Here is a 9014-nt window from a genome sequence, read left to right as displayed (position 1 = left end):
CAGACTGTATGGTGTTATTAATTATGGAGATTATAGTGACTAATTTAGGATTACAGTGAAAACATACAAATAAAACGAACAAATCCGAGGATTCTCTGGATTCACGGAGCTTTTATTTTAATAAATAAAATGAAAGAAAATAAATTTAATAAAATATTCTCACAGCATGTGGAGGATGTTTCTTTAGCTTTCAGAATTTTGGAGTTTTCTAAAGGTGCCTTTTATATATTTTATATTCTATTCATATGTATCATCCCCAAAGTTCGTACCACTCTCGGTCATCCTCATTTCAGTTTTCTGCTGCTGACGACTGGAACTCTACAAAAGTCCCTAAAACTCTTCTCATACATATCACTCTTGTCATTTAAAAAATCAGCTAGAGAAATGCTTCAGGACCACTGCACCTGTTTTTAGCCTTTTTTAGCCTTTTTATTTTTAACAGTCCTTTTAAGCCTTTCTATTTTTAACAGTCCTTTTTAGCCTTTCTATTTTTAAAAGTCTTTGTGGATTTTGTTTTTGTAATACTGTCTGATTTGCTTTATATGTAACCTGTTGTTCAACTTGTATGGGTCCGTGTATATTTTGGCAATTGGATTTTCCATTCTGAAACAGGTATTGAAAAACAAAAAGCGAGTGGTTATTTGATTTTCGTTTTAAAATACAAAAATTAAAATTGAAATATATGGCGTTTTCCTTTTCATGATCAAAAAGGGATATACGAATTTTAAAAAATGCTTTGATTTTCATTTTATACCTAGAATAACAAAAAAATAAAATCAGTAAGAGAGAAGCGAAAAAGGTCCATTTTTTCATTTTCTGAGACCGGAAGTGGTCATCAGCAAGTGTGGAGCCAAACAACAACAAGATTCTCAGTGGGCGGAGCCAGAGAGCAGTGATTGGTCAGACCATAGATACTACAGAAGACAGCGCGCTAGCGGAGCTAGTCTGCTATATATACGGTCAGCACGTCTGGTAGCATCTCTGGCTGCTGTTGACTTTGTTTTTGGAGTAAAACAAGGTAAGAAGATAAATACTTCTAACCAGTAGCGTTATTTTCTTGTACGTTAAGTCAGCGACTTGTGAAGAGTTGTGTTTTGTCGTGTTTGAGCAGTTGGTCCGGACGCGTTAGCTAGCTAAGCGGCTAAGTTAGCTAGCGGGCTAATTAACACAGGTGGCTAACTTACCGCTGAACACCTGTGTTAGTTGCTGCCGCAGCTGTCCGTCATTAGAATGAGCTTCTCAACCTGTATTTCTCTGCTGTGTATTTTAGCTTTTAAAAGAGTTATTTTACTTCAAGGTTAACTGAAACCCGTTGAGCTGCACTGAAGTTTAACATTCAGCTGGTTTGAATTAAACCGTGCTTGACTTAACATTGCGCAACATTACCTCTCTGAATCTCCATAATTTCATTAAATTCCTTCTCTCTTCCACTGCTCAAGTTCAATCCAGTATATAAAGTGACATTAATAGTGAATAAACTAACAACCAGCCATTGTATTTATTTATTACTGTATGTATTTGTAGTAAAACATGAGATGAAACATCCTACTTTTGGATCTAGAACTGTACAAGCCGTTCATTTTCAGTCACCTGACGAGTTAAACTCCCCTTTTTATGTGAGGTTGAAGCAGACAGTCTGAGTTAACAAAGAAAGTTGTCTATAATTTGCGATACCTGTTATCTCTGACTGAGGCTTTAGTTTTGTTGAGCCGATTTACACGTAGAAACTTTGTTCAGGAAGATTTCTCAGTAGCTCAGAGGACAGGCTGCTTTTTACACAACCTTGTAAGAGAATGTCTGTCAATGCTTTCAGCACAATTTAGGAACACAACACTTCCTAAACAGATATTTTGAGGCTGTGAGGTTGAACGTTTGAGAGTATATCAGTGTGTTTGTTTGTGGTCTTTTTGTTTCTAGGTGGAAGCTGAATTAGTGAGGATGACTCCTGCTCCTGTCATCTCTAAGCTCCTCCCACATCTTTACCTGCACATGAGGAAAATCACTCCTGTAGAATGCAGGTATGTTTGTCATTATTATAAAAAGATGTTGCCTGGTGACCTGTCAGAAACCCATCATACAGAGTCACCCAAAATAATGTTTACACACATCAGGAAAAGAAAAACTTGCATAAATATTTCAATACTAAATTTATTCAGACATCACGAGATTAATAAAAGTTATCTTTGGCCTCTATAATTACAAGAGGTGCTCAAAGTGGTGGCCACTGGCTTCCAGACATTTCTGTTGTGTTGTAGACGTCACTTGTTGATGCTCCATTCATGAGGGTAGCGCCATCTGTTGGGAAAACATCGTACAACAGAACACAGAGTTATCGTGATTTGATCAAACTTTGAAAGAGGTATCTATATGTGTAGAAGTACTTATACAAATTAAATATCTATAAAAGTTTTTCTTTTCCTGATGTGTGTACATTATTTTGGCTGACTCTGAACTTAATGAGAACAAAATTGTCATTTAATTGTTGCTCTGAAAGCTTCTTTAGTGAAAACCGGCTGGTGTTCTGCTTTGAAACAAACTGCTGTTGAAGTCTGTGTTTTTAGGTTTAACCCCACAGTTTCTGAATGAACTGATAGTTTGTTTGTTTTTTCCTGATCAATGTGGACGTTATAATTGATGGTAACATTTACTGAACATATAATCAGCATGACAATATAACAGTAGAACATTCTGACCACCTGACTAATACTGTGTTGGTCCCTTTATGCTGCTAAAACTCCTCTGACCCAGTGGTTCATCAGAACCTCTGGGGATCCTGTGGGTTCTGTGGATCCTGTGGGTTGCAGGGTGGGTCCTACCTAGACCAGGCTGATCCTGGACCATCCCACAGATGCTCCATCAGATGTGGATGTGGGGAGTGTGGAACCCAGGTGAACAGCTTAGCTCTGTCGTGTTCCACAGACCACTCCTGAGCAGTTTAATTTGTCCTGCTGAGGGTGGCAGCTGGCATCAAGGACTGCTGTTGCCATGGAGACTAGGGGGTTGTTTCTCCTGCAGTGTTTAGGTGGTGGTACATGTCAAACTTCCACATGAACGTCAAGGTTTCCCAGCAGAACGTTGCATTAGAACAAGATGATGGATGTTGTTCTCTTCAGCTGTCAGTGGTCAGAATGTTGTGGCTGATCGGTGGATCTGTCTGCCTTTACTCTGACATCCAGAGTTATACAAAAGTGTAGTATGTGTGCAGTGCAGAAGAGATTTACTTTATTGTAGGCAGTTTTAGTGGTTCCATCAGAGAAAATCATATCCATATACAGATTTTTATTAATTCCAGGGCTGGTTCAGTAAAGATTATAATAATCACTACATCAGATAATTCTTTGTCGCAGTTGGAATTTTGCAGCCTGAGAGATGGTTGAGAAGGTTTGCAGTTCTTGTTTTAGCAAAATATGTTATAATAGAAGATCTTTATTGTCATTGTACATGAAATTATCTGCAAACCAGCAAAGTGCATCAGTCTGAGGTATCTAAAAATAAGTAAAGAAAAATGCTTCTAAAGCCAATAATAAACAGAATATTTTGAGGGAATATTCTAAAAAGGAAAGAAAAGCTCCATTCTCACTCCTCTCAGGATAAACTGTCATTAAAATTGACTTTAAATTTAGCTTCAACACTAGATAAAAACGTTTACTTTCATTACTGATATTGTCAAGTTTTAATAAAGTTCATGCTACTTTTATAAAATGATGAAAGTGAATAAATTGTATTTCTGTGATCTGTGTTTGATTTCTGTCTTTTCTCCTTTCATCCAGATGTTCAGAGGGAGATGATGCCACATCTGGTCCAGCTGATGGAAGGTCTTGAAGTTCTCTGATTGGCCTCGACTGAAGATGGTCGTCTCACTGGATTTAAGGTTCAGATGCTCAGTAACAAACTCCACCAATGTGCCAACAGGGAAGCTTTAGGTTTATTAAATGTTGCTATGAAGGTTTCGCTGTTTTTCTTTGTGAATGCAATGTGCTCCAACTGAAACTTGAATTAGAACTTAGAAGTAAATCCTTCCATCTGAAAGGATCTAGTTGCATTAATAACCTCATAACATCCTAATTTTTATTCCAGTCTTGGTTGGAAATAGAATCTCTGTATTGATTCAGGTAAAAACTGAATATCACAGCATGTTGGAGCAAAACCTACATGCAGAAGGTTGTGCAGTGATATTTATGTAAGTTTAGCTGATTAAAGTTTATGACTCTGCACTACAATATTTATTATTTAAATTTACACCATTATTATAATATTTAGGGTCAGACCCTATAGTATTGAGTTTAAGAAATCAAATATTCTATAAAATGTAAATACACTGAACTCATTTGGATTTATTTAAGTGAGACTACAATATTATTTGACACGAATCTAAATCAAAATTTTAATCATTTTTACTCCAAACCTTTACTGGACTGATTTAAATATTAAAATCACTCCTTTCTAATCCTCTGCTGTACATCAAACCTGAGGCCTTAAATAGAAACACACAAGTATCTGTTTGAAGGAACTTCTGCAGAGTCCTGGTTCCAGAACATGATGATAGAATTATAGACAAACTTTAACAAAAGCTGCCTGAGAGTTTACAGGTTTTTATGTTGGATTTCTTCAGTAATTTAATGAGTTATCAGCAAAAATCAAGTGTTCATTTGATGAACTTCATTTCCTAAAACATCCAGAATTGGAGCTCATATCTTTGGCAGCTGTAAAGTTTCTGCTCCTTCAAAGTTCACAACACAATGAATGAATTCCTAAAACACTCTCAATGCTGGAGAGCGTTTGTGATGCTGAAGCAGTGACCAGTTTTTCTGTTTCTTCTCTGGAGATGCACAATGAGGGACGTCTGCAGAGACTGAGAAAGAGTCTCACCACATCCTGACATGAGGAAAAAGACTTTATTGAAGACTACAATGAGAAAAACTATCAGACAGCAGACGGCTGCATTCAAGGTGAGCTCTGAACATTTGATCTGGAACAGGAATTCAATAACGGCAGCATGAGCTTCATTTCAGTCTGTAGCTGCTGAATTCATGGATGAATCATCTGGCACTAGAGAAGAAGACCATCAAACATCCACGTCAGCTGATGGAGGTCCAAGAGTCTCACCAAACAAACAACCTACAGAGTGAAGACCTTGAATCTGATTGGACGGCCTCCTATTCAGCCACATGTGTGAACAAATGCCTCTACGCTGATTTGTTTTCTAAAATAAATCTAGTTTGAGTCCTAATCTATGCCTGTGTGTTTGCTTCTTTACACTGCTGTTAACAGTTTAGGCTGTTAGATTGTTCCAGATAAGACAAGTACAAGATTCTTCAGAGCCGTTCTACCATGAACCTGACAGGAGGAACTCCAGCAGCTACTGAATGTTCCTGTGGTCCCCTCAAGGCTACAAGAGGAGCCCTACGAGGACGAGCTGGTCCACCTGATGGAGGCCAGTCGCTGTGGTTCAAAGCCAACACCGACTACGTGGACTTCTACTGGACCACATGGAGGCCTTCAAACCGGACCAACAAGTTCAGCGACTCACCGACTCGTGGGTCTGAGGACGCCGCCGAGCCTCGGTCCAGCCGGCCTCCTGTCTGTGGGTGTTTGAGTGCTGAGAGGTTTGTGGATGCATGTGAACGTTCTGTGTTGAAACAGCAGCTTTTGACTCAGTAACGCCAGGAAAAACTAAGAGCTCCTTTATTTGTGACCTCCACTAAAAAAACTGATGAAAATGAGTTTGAATGAATATACCATTAAACTCACCTTTTAGGTCTACATTGGAGGATTTTAGGTGGAATTTTCTTCCAGTCCGTCTTTTAGTCTACATGTAAGGATGTTTAGGATGGTATATTCTTCCAAACCAACTTCTCAGGTCTACATTTCAGGTGGAATATTCCTCCATAATAACTTTTTTGGTCGACATTGAAGGATTTTTTTCTAAACCACCCTTCCGGGTCTATATTTGAGGTTTTAGGTGGAAGATTCCTTTTAACCAGCCCCTCAGGTCTCTTTGAGGATTTTGGATGGAATACTCGATTAAACCAACATTTTAGGTGCATGTCCAAGGATTTTTGGTGGAATGTTCCTTTAAGGTGGATGATTGAGGACCTTGTAGGTGGAATACTTCCTGAAACCAACCTTTTAGGTCAACATTCAAAGATTTAAGGTGGAATATTCCTTTAAACCAACCTAAATTTCATGTTTTGATCATTATCAAGTGAGAAACCTCAATCCAGACTCCTCATAATGATGTTTGAGATTCATGCTGCTGTTATTTGTTTAGTCCAGACTAAATGACAGAAATCCACAACTGTAATTTTATTTCAGGACTCTGTTATTAAATGTCAAAACAATCCATGTGACTCTAAAAACTCAACAGCTTTACAAACTCTAAGATTAAACTCTCCACAAGGATCCAAAATAAGCTGGACTTCTACATGAGAGCTTTAATTATTCTTCATCTACTTCCTGAAAAGTTTGGTCAAGAAAAAAGACAAAAACTAATATTTTCAGCTGAACTAAAGACAGACTTTGTGATTTTTCTGTTCACATGTGTTGTTGTAAACTTACTCTTTCAAATAAATAGCTTCCTAACCCCCTGGAAACCAGCGTTTGTCCTGTTTTTGTGTTGCTCCTCAGCAACCCTAGACAGCTGGGTCCTAATGTTTTTTGATCAACACACCATACTATGACGTTTTTACAATGATGGTTCTACTATGGAACCAGTTTGACATGTTCAGGCGTTCTTTGTGTGAAAACTCAGAGATTTCAGGTATCAGAAGGTGGTTTTCAACTTTCTTTGTTAACTTTCTGCTTCAACTTTAAACTAAATTTACTTCACTTACCCAGCCCTCTGGACTTCCTGTAAGCTGTGTTCCTATTGGCTGTCCAGGTGGCTGCTTGGTATTATCAGGAACACCTGAGCAGCTCAGTGTCTTCCTGCTTTATTTAGCTGCAGCCAAACATTTCCTCTGCTTCTGTTCACCACTGAACCGGGTTTGGCTCCATTGCTTTAGTTTGTTCTTTAGGCGTTGGTTTGCAGCTTCCAGCAGTAAAATCATCTTTAATGTGTTTCTTGGTGTGTTTTAGGGCTTTGTACTGGATAGTTGTCTTGGTAAATGTGGTTCTTTCGCCACAGTTAGCATATGGTGCTAATGTGTGCAGTGATTAGTGGATTTGGAGCAGCTGAGTTGTGTCTTTATCTTGGCAGTAGTGAGTCTTTAGAGGTTTTTGGTCAGACACATTCTGTATTCTTGTTTGTGAAGCAACGTTGGTTGTCCAGAAGGTAAGAGTTCCTGTCCTGATTCTCTGTTCTCAGAGGTTCTCTGGTAGGCTGCAGGAGACTTTAGCATTTGGGTTGTGCTAGTTTGGTTTTTGTACGGTTTCATTTGGACGACTATCTTGAGGCTCCTCCATGTGGTTTAGTGAGGTTTTCTGGAACAGTTCTACAAAGCAACCTGCAGCAGAAGAGACTCAGAGTTTTTAGGAAGTTCTGGAGAGCAGACTTCAGAGCAGCAGAAACATTTATCAGCAGTTTGAGCAGGAGAAGGTGAGCTTCAGAGTAGAAATGAGACAGAAACCTTCTTGACCCGTGTGGTGAGGTCCTGTACCAAGAGTATGAGCAGGTTGTGAAGAGTCTAGTTCTTTGGTCTGAAAGCACAAGAAGAGTCGACTCATTAAAGGAGAAAACAGGAGATATTGTTGCTTCTTCTGTCGCTCTGCAGTTTCCAGTTTCCTTCGGCTGAATATCAAGTTTATATTTTAAATGATTTCCCATGTGAGCCCAAGAAGACTTCAATAAACTCCCTCCATCCCCTGGACACAATATATTTTATTACCATGTTAAATCTTTTTTTTAAAAAATATGTTTTTGAGTTTTAATCCTAGTTTTAGCATAGTTTTTTCTCTTTGCTTGTTTAGTTTTGTCATCTGTGTGAAAGGTGCTAAACAAATAAAATTGAATTGATAAACTGAATAATTGACTAACTCATGTTTGTGACAACAGAAGTATTTTCATTGTGATTTAAGGGTTTGTTTCATTTTTAAGGTTGCGGTTAAAATCTTGACAGAAAAAAAGATTAAAGAAATAAACTACATTTAAAAAGCAATTAAATCAAAGGAAAAAACATTTAATACAATAAAACTTTTAAAAAGAAAATTAAACATTAAATACAATTAAATCATATTAAACAGACAAAATATTTCATTAAATAATTAAACAGAAAATACAAAACGTAATTATAAAAACACATTTTTAAACAAAAATATTAAACATTTAAGATGAAATATTTTAGATAATTAAACATTTAAAAAATACAATTAAACAATAAGAATATTAAACATTTAAAAAAAAATACAAAACATTTAATTAGATTATTAAACCTTTAAAAAGAAAACATTTAATTAAAAAATTAAATGTTTAATTAGAAAATTAAATCTTAAAGACAATAAAACTTTAAATAGGAATTAAACAGAAAATACAATGAAGCATTTAAAAAGAAAATTAAACATTAAAAGGTGGTAAAACATTTAAAAAGAAAAACTTTAAAGATTTAATCGAAAAATTAAACATTGGGAAAGAAAAGGAAATTTTTCAAACAAGCCGATAAAACATTTGAAAAAACAAACATTATAAAGACAAAACATTTCGAAATCAAATCAGACATTAGAAAAGAATAAAAGGTGAGAAAAGAGCAAAACGAAACATTTAAGAAGAATCAAACTAAAGACAAAACATTTGAAAAGACACCAGTTAACTTTAGAAGATCAAATTAAACAGAAAAGACAATAAAACGATCAAAAAGAGCAAAAACAGATAAAGGTCTGAAAGCGTTTTCTAGTGTGAAATGAAAACAAGTTGTTTCTTCAAACATTTCCTCTTTCTATGTTCTTGGTTTGATTGTGGATAGATTTACTAAGTGCTCCTTTAAGAAAACTGCTTTCCAGATAAAGTCTGCTAGTAGTTGAAGGCATGGATCAAACTAATGTTACCTTCTGATCTCCACAAACTTTACTGTTCAGTAAAG

This window comes from Amphiprion ocellaris, chromosome 12 (assembly GCF_022539595.1).
Source record: "Amphiprion ocellaris isolate individual 3 ecotype Okinawa chromosome 12, ASM2253959v1, whole genome shotgun sequence".
NCBI classification, from domain to species: Eukaryota; Metazoa; Chordata; class Actinopteri; family Pomacentridae; genus Amphiprion; species Amphiprion ocellaris.
The sequence above is the reverse complement of the archived record's forward strand: the minus strand, read 5'-3'. Positions refer to the sequence as shown.